The sequence below is a fragment of the Octopus sinensis genome, unplaced genomic scaffold (assembly GCF_006345805.1).
Source record: "Octopus sinensis unplaced genomic scaffold, ASM634580v1 Contig19529, whole genome shotgun sequence".
Lineage (NCBI taxonomy): Eukaryota > Metazoa > Mollusca > Cephalopoda > Octopoda > Octopodidae > Octopus > Octopus sinensis.
The window spans coordinates 1,129-8,857 of NW_021836377.1; the positions used below are offsets into that span (position 1 = coordinate 1,129).

Here is a 7,729-nt window from a genome sequence, read left to right on the forward strand (position 1 = left end):
CGACAAATACCTTGTGAGTGGATTTGGTAGACGGAAACTGAAAGAAGCCCGTCGTATATATGTTATATTATATCTATATATATATATATATATAAAAATATGTATGTGTGTGTGTGTTTGTGTGTCTGTGTTTGTCACAACTGATGCTGGTGTGTTTACATCCCGACACTTACGGTTCGGCAAAATGCCTTGTGAGTGGATTTGGTAGACGGAAACTGAAAGAAGCCCGTCGTATATATGTATGTATGTATATATATATATATATATATATATATATATATGTATGTATGTGTGTGTGTTTGTGTTTGTCCCCCTAGCATTGCTTGACAACCGATGCTGGTGTGTTTACGTCCCCGTCACTTAGCGGTTCGGCAAAAGTGACCGATAGAATAAGTACTGGGCTTACAAAAAGAATAAGTCCCGGGGTTGATTTGCTCGACTAAAGGCGGTGCTCCAGCATGGCCGCAGTCAAAATGACTGAAACAAGTAAAAGAGTAAAGTGAGTATTAACACTTTTTCGTATCATATTTCTTTGGTATCATGTTTCCGTTGAAGTACATTGCCTTCATCATTACCATTATACGTCTGTTTTCCATGCTGGCATGGGTTGGACAGTTTGACTGAAAACAGGTTAGCTGGGGAGCTGTGCTAGTCTGATTTGGCCGGGCTTCAATGGCTGGATCCCCTTCCTAATGCCAACCAGTCCAGGAAGGAGGAAGCACTCTGTCGGTTACGACGACGAGGCTTCCGGTTGATCCGAATCAACGGAACAGCCTGCTCGTGAAATTAACGTGCAAGTGGCTGAGCACTCCACAGACACGTGTACCCTTAACGTAGTTCTCGGAGATATTCAGCGTGACACAGAGAGTGACAAGGCCGGCCCCTTGAAATACAGGTACAGCAGAAACAGGAAGTAAGAGTGAGAGAAAGTTGTGGTGAAAGAGTACAGCAGGGATCACCACCATCCCCTGCCGGAGCCTTGTGGAGCTTTTTAGGTGTTTTCGCTTAATAAACACTCACAACGCCCGGTCTGAGAATCGAAACTGCGATCCTATGACCGCGAGTCCGCTGCCCTAACCGCTGGGCCATTGCGCCTCCACCAACCAGTCCAAGAGTAGTGGGTGCCTATTATATGCTACTGGCATGGGTGCCAGTTCTGAAACACCAGCATTGGCCACGGCTTGATAGATCTTCTTAAGTACAGTTTATTGCCGAAGATCTCGGTCACTCGTTACTGCCCCCTTCAATTAATTTGGAAAATAATGAAAAATTTAGTAAAATAACTTTGTCAAAACTGGTGCATGCTGCGTGAAATGCTAAGCTGTATTTTGTCTCCGTCTTTACGCTCTGAGTTCAAATTCCACCGAGGTCGACTTTGCCTTTCATCCTTTCGGGGGTCGATAAATTAAGTACCAGTTATGCACTGGGGTCGATATAATCGACTTAATCCATTTGTCTGTCCTTGTTTGTCCTCTCTGTGTTTAGCCCCTTGTGGTAGTAAAGAAATAGGTATTTCGTCTGCCGCTATGTTCTGAGTTCAAATTCCACCAAGTTTGACTTTGCCTTTCATCCTTTCGGGGTCGATAAATTAAGTACCAGTTATGCACTGGTGTCGATATAATCGACTTAATCCATGTGTCTGTCCTTGTTTGTTCTCTCTGTGTTTAGCCCCTTGTGGGTAGTAAAGAAATAGGTATTTCGTCTGTCGCTACGTTCTGAGTTCAAATTTCACCGAGGTTGACTTTGCCTTTCATCCTTTCGGGGTCGATTAAATAAGTACCAGTTGTGTACTGGGGTTGATCTAATTGACTGATTCCCCTCCCCCCAAATTTCGGGCTTTGTGTCAAGAGTAGAAAAGAATTTTAAGCTGGGGTTTGGAACATAAATTAACATGAAATTTTGATGGGAAGTTTTGATTCAGATTCGTTTAAAACATGAAGTTTGTATCCTAGAATAAGGGGCTGCTTTCTGTGTAGGTTGGAATAAAAAGGGTTCATTTGTTATTTTTGTTTTTGGCTTGTTTTTAAGAATTTTTTTTTATTTGTCTTTTTGATATTTTCTTTTCCAGATGAAACCTGCAGCCTCTTGGCTAAATTATGTTCTCAAGAGGAGAAAAGAGGATTTGCCATTGCCTGTCCCACCTTGACTCTCACCGAGGAACAGGTCAGTCAAACAACAATAAACACACAAAATAAAGTACATATTTTTTTATTGGTTTCAATTATTCGATTGTGGCCATGCTGGGGCACCATCTTTGAAGGTTTTTTTTTATCTTAGTCAGTCTTTTGATTGCAGTATTTATTCTTGTCTGGTACTTACCTTAGCAATCCCTTTTTGTGGGATTGCTAGATGACAAGACTTAAAGGGACACAGTGTAGATAACCCCTGTTTTTAGACTCGTGTAAAGCACACACGCACACACATATTTGTAGATATACAATCATATTTATATATATATATAGGCGCAGGAGTGGCTGTGTGGTAAGTAGCTTGCTTACCAACCACATGGTTCTGGGTTCAGTCCCACTGCATGGCACCTTGGGCAAGTGTCTTCTACTATAGCCTCAGGCCAACCAAAGCCTTGTGAGTGGATTTGGTTGACGGAAACTGAAAGAAGCCCATCGTATATATATATATGTATACCAGTGGTTAGAGCATCGACCTTACGATCGTGAGGTTGTGAGCTCAAATCCCGGACTGGGCTGCGTGTTGTGTTCTTGAGCAAGACACTTTATTTCACGTTGCTCCAGTTCACTCAGCTGCAGAAATGAGTTGCGACGTCACAGGTGCCAAGCTGTATCGGCCCTTGCCTTTCCCTTGGACAACATCGGTGACGTGGAGAGGGGAGACCGGTATGCATGGGCGACTGCTGGTCTTCCATAAAACAACCTTGCCCAGACTTGTACCTCAGAGGGTAACTCTCTAGGTGCAAACCCATGGTCAGTGTCTGACCGAAGGGGGTCACATACCATCACCACTACTGCCCTGTTTTGGATGCTGGTGAGAGAGTAAACTGGTAGAATTGTGATATTTCTTTAAGCAATAGATGCAGGAGTGGCTGTGTGGTAAGTAGCTTGCTAACCAAATGCATGGTTCTGGGTTCAGTCCCACTGCGTGGCACCTTGGGCAAGTGTCTTCTACTATAGCCTCGGGCTGACCAAAGCCTTGTGAGTGGATTTGGTAGACGGAAACTGAAAGAAGCCCGTCATATATATGTATATATATATATGTATATATATGTTTGTGTGTCTGTTTTTTCCCCCTAGCATTGCTTGACAACCGATGCCCGTGTGTTTACGTCCCTGTAACTTAGCGGTTTGGCAAAAGAGACCAATAGAATAAGTACTGGGGTCGATTTGCTCGACTAAAGGCGGTACTCCAGCATGGCCACAGTCAAATGACTGAAACAAGTAAAAGAATAAAGAGTATATCTGTGTGTGCAAAGTTTGGGGTTAGTTAAATATGTTTGTTGTAATTTCTGGGAGGAAATTCACTGCAGTTACCATGGAGACCAAAAATTCTCTCTTAATGATAAATGGTGTAAAAATGCTGTATCTACCCAATGTTGCCCTCTATTGGGGGCAACACTGGGCAGATATTCCTTTTTGTTTCTGTGGGATGACGTCAGCAGCTGGGGAGGTGATCGGAACTTGGGGCTGACTGGAAGAGGCAGGAGTGACGCACACGCGCAGGCAGGGCAGGATTTGGCCTTTTCGATCGAGGTAGCTGAGGGAGTGAGACGCGTGAGCACTTTTCTTTGGAACTTTCCACTGTCCCCAGGGGAGCAGTACCGCCCATTTTGTGAACCACTGATTTAATGCTACAGTTTTGAATTTGCTCAGAGTTACTTCCCTTCAGTGTTTCCCTTTGAGGGAGGCTAAAGCGTCAGAAGCGCTGCATTTGGGAATCTGATACAGAGCAGCACTGGGCAGATATGGTGTTTTACACTTCTTATTAATAAAAAAAATGACTGCAGTGAATTTCCCCTCAGAAGTTCAAATATGTCACAAACATTTTAACTAATCTGAAGTTTGCTTATGCCTAAACACTGCTTGGCACTATATGCTGCTGAATATACATATTATCATTGTTTAACGTCTGCCTTCCATGCTGGCATGGGTTGGATGCTTTTTAACAGGATCCGGCCAAGTAGAAGACTGCCCCAGCCTACTGTGTCTGTTTTGGTAGGGTTTTTTATAGCTGGATGCCCTTCTTAACACCAACCACCTCACAGAGGGACTGAGTGCTTTTTACATGGCATCAGCACAGACAAGGTCAGTTTTGGCGCCCTTCCAAATGCCAACCACTTCACAGCGTGGACTGGATGCTGTTTACATGGCACCAGCACTCGCAGGGTCAATTTTGGCATGATTTTTTACATCTGGATGCCCTTCCAAATGCCAACTACTTCACAGTGTGGACTGGATGTTTTCTACTTGGCACCAGCACCAGCAGGGTCTCCAAGTAACTTGCAAGACTAGGAATTTTGAGAGGAGAGGAGTCACTGGAGGAGAGGATCTTGTGTCAGATGATGAAAGATTGGAGTTTGACAGAGAAACAGAGAGGCAGAAACATGTATAAAATGTATTTATTTTTTTTTTTTTACCTTTATAGAGAATAAAGTTCCTTCTGTCTCTCCCGCAACTCAACTATGCTCTCGCTTTGAATCTTTCTAAAAATTTTACATCTTTGAAACAACTGTTAACAAGGTAAACCATTAAAAAATTTCTTTTTTTCTAAATATTTTTTGTAACATTTTTTACATGGCTATTGTGAGTTGGTAAATCTTCGCGGGACCATTTTATTGTCTACAAAGTGTGGCTAATATGAAAAATAGACAGAAAACGGTAATGATAAGACAGTGTCTCATACATGCATACATAGTTAGTTAATTTTTTGGCTCAAACAGCAAAAAGCAAGGCCATGTAAGGGGACATGGAGTTATGTACAGGGAGGGTGTTCATGTAAAGAGTTCAGGCCATTTCTAGTCAAGAGAGACTTTGAACCGAGCTGTCGTCGGCATCTTCACTATCTCGTCCAGCAGCTTATTCCACGGATCCGCAACCCGGACGGAGAAAGCCCTTCTCCTTCGATTGAGATAAAATCGTCGCAGACAGAGCTTTTCGGAGTGACCTCGCAGCCGACGCTCTGGAGCAGGAGTGAAGAACAGCTCTTTCGAGAGGTTACACTTTCCGCTTATGATGCATAAGCATATATGTGTGTGCATATGTGTTATAGTGGAGGCGCGTGGCTTAGTGGTTAGGGTGTCAGCATCATGATCGTAAGATTGTGGTTTCAATTCCTGAACCGGGCGAAGCGTTGTGTTCTTGGGGTTGATTTAATCAATTTACCCTCTTCTCTGAAACTTCAGGCCTTGTGCCTATAGTAGAAAGGATTATTCCCATTATTATTAGTAGTATTAAGGCAGCAAGCCTTAATAATAATAATTTAATTTACGGGGTCACTAAATTAAGTATCAGTGAAATACTGGCGATTGATATAATCGACTGCCCCCCCCCCCCCTCCCTGCAGATTTCAGGCCTTGTGCCTTTAGTAGGAAGGATTATTATTATTATTATTATTAAGGCGGCAGGCTAGCAGAATCATTATCATGCCGGGTGAAATTCTTAGCAGTACTTCTCCCGTTGCTATGTTCTGAGTTCAAATTCTGCCAAGGTCGACTTTACCTGTCATCCTTTCAGGGTCGATAAAATGAGTTCCAGTTGGAGTACTGTGGTCGATGTAATTGACTAGATAAGTACCAGTTACGCACTGGGGTCGATATAATCGACTTAATCCATTTGTCTGTCCTTGTTTTTCTCCTCTGTGTTAGCCCCTTGTAGGTAGTAAAGAAATAGGTATTTCGTCTTCACGTTCTGAGTTCAAATTCCACCAAGGTTGACTTTGCTGTTCATCCTTTCAGGGTCGATTAAATAAGTACCAGTTGAACACTGGGGTCGATGTAATTGACTCAGCCCCACCTCCCCCTACAATTGCTGTCCTTGTGGCAAAATTTTAAACCATTATTATTATTATTACATAACTAAAGTATGGTTATTGTGTTTTGCAGTTCTGCTGAAGAAATTTCTCAAAAGGGGAAAACATCTGCGGCCCTTGCTAACAAAATTCATGACTATATTCACCGCCAAAGCTCCAAAGATCTGTGATAAATTATAAAGGATAAAAAAGAGATATATTTTGTTATTTTTTGAAATAAATTATTTTATATTGTTTCTAATTTGACTTCTCTTGCTTTGTCTGTCTGTTAGTCATTGTGTCTTTCACTCTGTCATTCACGTATGTGCTTATATATGGAGGTCGTAGGATCGCGGTTTCGATTCCCAGACCGGGCGTTGTGAGTGTTTATTGAGCGAAAACACCTAAAGCTCCACGAGGCTCCGGCAGGGATGGTGGTGATCCCTGATGTACTCTTTCACCACAACTTTCTCTCACTCTTACTTCCTGTTTCTGTTGTACCTGTATTTCAAAGGGCCGGCCTTGTCACTCTCTGTGTCACGCTGAATATCCCCGAGAACTACGTTAAGGGTACACGTGTCTGTGGGGTGCTCAGCCACTTACACGTTAATTTCATGAGCAGGCTGTTCCGTTGATCAGATCAACCGGAACCCTCGTCGTCGTAACCGACGGAATGCTTCCATCCATGTGCTTATATATACATGATGCTAAGAGCACTATCCAAGCGTGATCGTTGCCAGAGCGGCTAACTGGCTTCCGTGCCAGTGGCATGTAAGAGGCACCATTCTAGCGGGATTGTTACCAGCATCGCCTTACTGGCACCTGTGCCGTTGGCATGTGTAAACAGGTTCGAGCGAGGTCGTTGCCAGTACCTCCTGACTGGCCCTTACCAGTAAATTTTTTGTTTTTATAATTAATTATATATAAGCACAGGAGTGGCTGTGTGAAGTAGCTTGCTTACCAACCACATGGTTCCGGGTTCAGTCCCACTGCGTGGCACCTTGGGCAGGTGTCTTCTACTATAGCCTCGTCTGACCGAAGCCTTGTGAGTGGATTTGGTAGAAGCCTGTCGTATATATGTGTATATATATATATATATAATATATATATATATATATATATATGTGTGTGTGTGTGTGTGTATGTTTTTGTGTCTGTGTTTGTCCCTCTAGCATCGCTTGACAGCCGATACTGGTGTGTTCACGTCCCCGTAACTTAGCGGTTCGGCAAAAGAGACCGATAGAATAAGTACTAGGCTTACAAAGAATAAGTCCTGGGGTCGATTTGCTCGACTGAAAGGCAAATGACTGAAACCAGTAAAAGTGTAAAGAATAACTCGCCAGACACAATTGTGTGGTTATGGAAGTTATCCTAGAGTTGTTGCCCTTGATTATAACAAGGTACATAACTCTGCCTGTTCCACTTTGCATCAAGTTTAAAATATTTTGAGACCTTCACGGTATAAATTAGTTTGTAATGGTGGTGGGGGTTATTGTATGTATGTAGGGAGCGGGTGGGGAAGGCAAGAATTATTAGCGTATGTGTGTGTATATATGTGTATATATATATATAACTATATATATACATATATATATATATGTATACGTATATATATGTATGTATATACATATATATATATATATAATATAATAATAATAATAATTGTGTACAGTGCTCAGGTGCACTACAACTCATCTAAAGTGTATATATAATCAGGTGTAGTTTCGGCGGATTTCGGAAAGCATGAGGGCCT

The 7,729-nt window shown here is 42.5% G+C and overlaps 1 long non-coding RNA gene across 1 annotated transcript; it reads left to right on the plus strand.

The window, feature by feature from the left end:
* Positions 1-2,020: 2,020 nt before the first annotated feature.
* LOC115232151 lies at positions 2,021-6,233 on the plus strand. The gene is made up of 3 exons (XR_003883603.2): positions 2,021-2,163; positions 4,615-4,709; positions 6,071-6,233. It is a non-coding gene; the product is annotated as an uncharacterized LOC115232151 (long non-coding RNA).
* Positions 6,234-7,729: the final 1,496 nt, after the last annotated feature.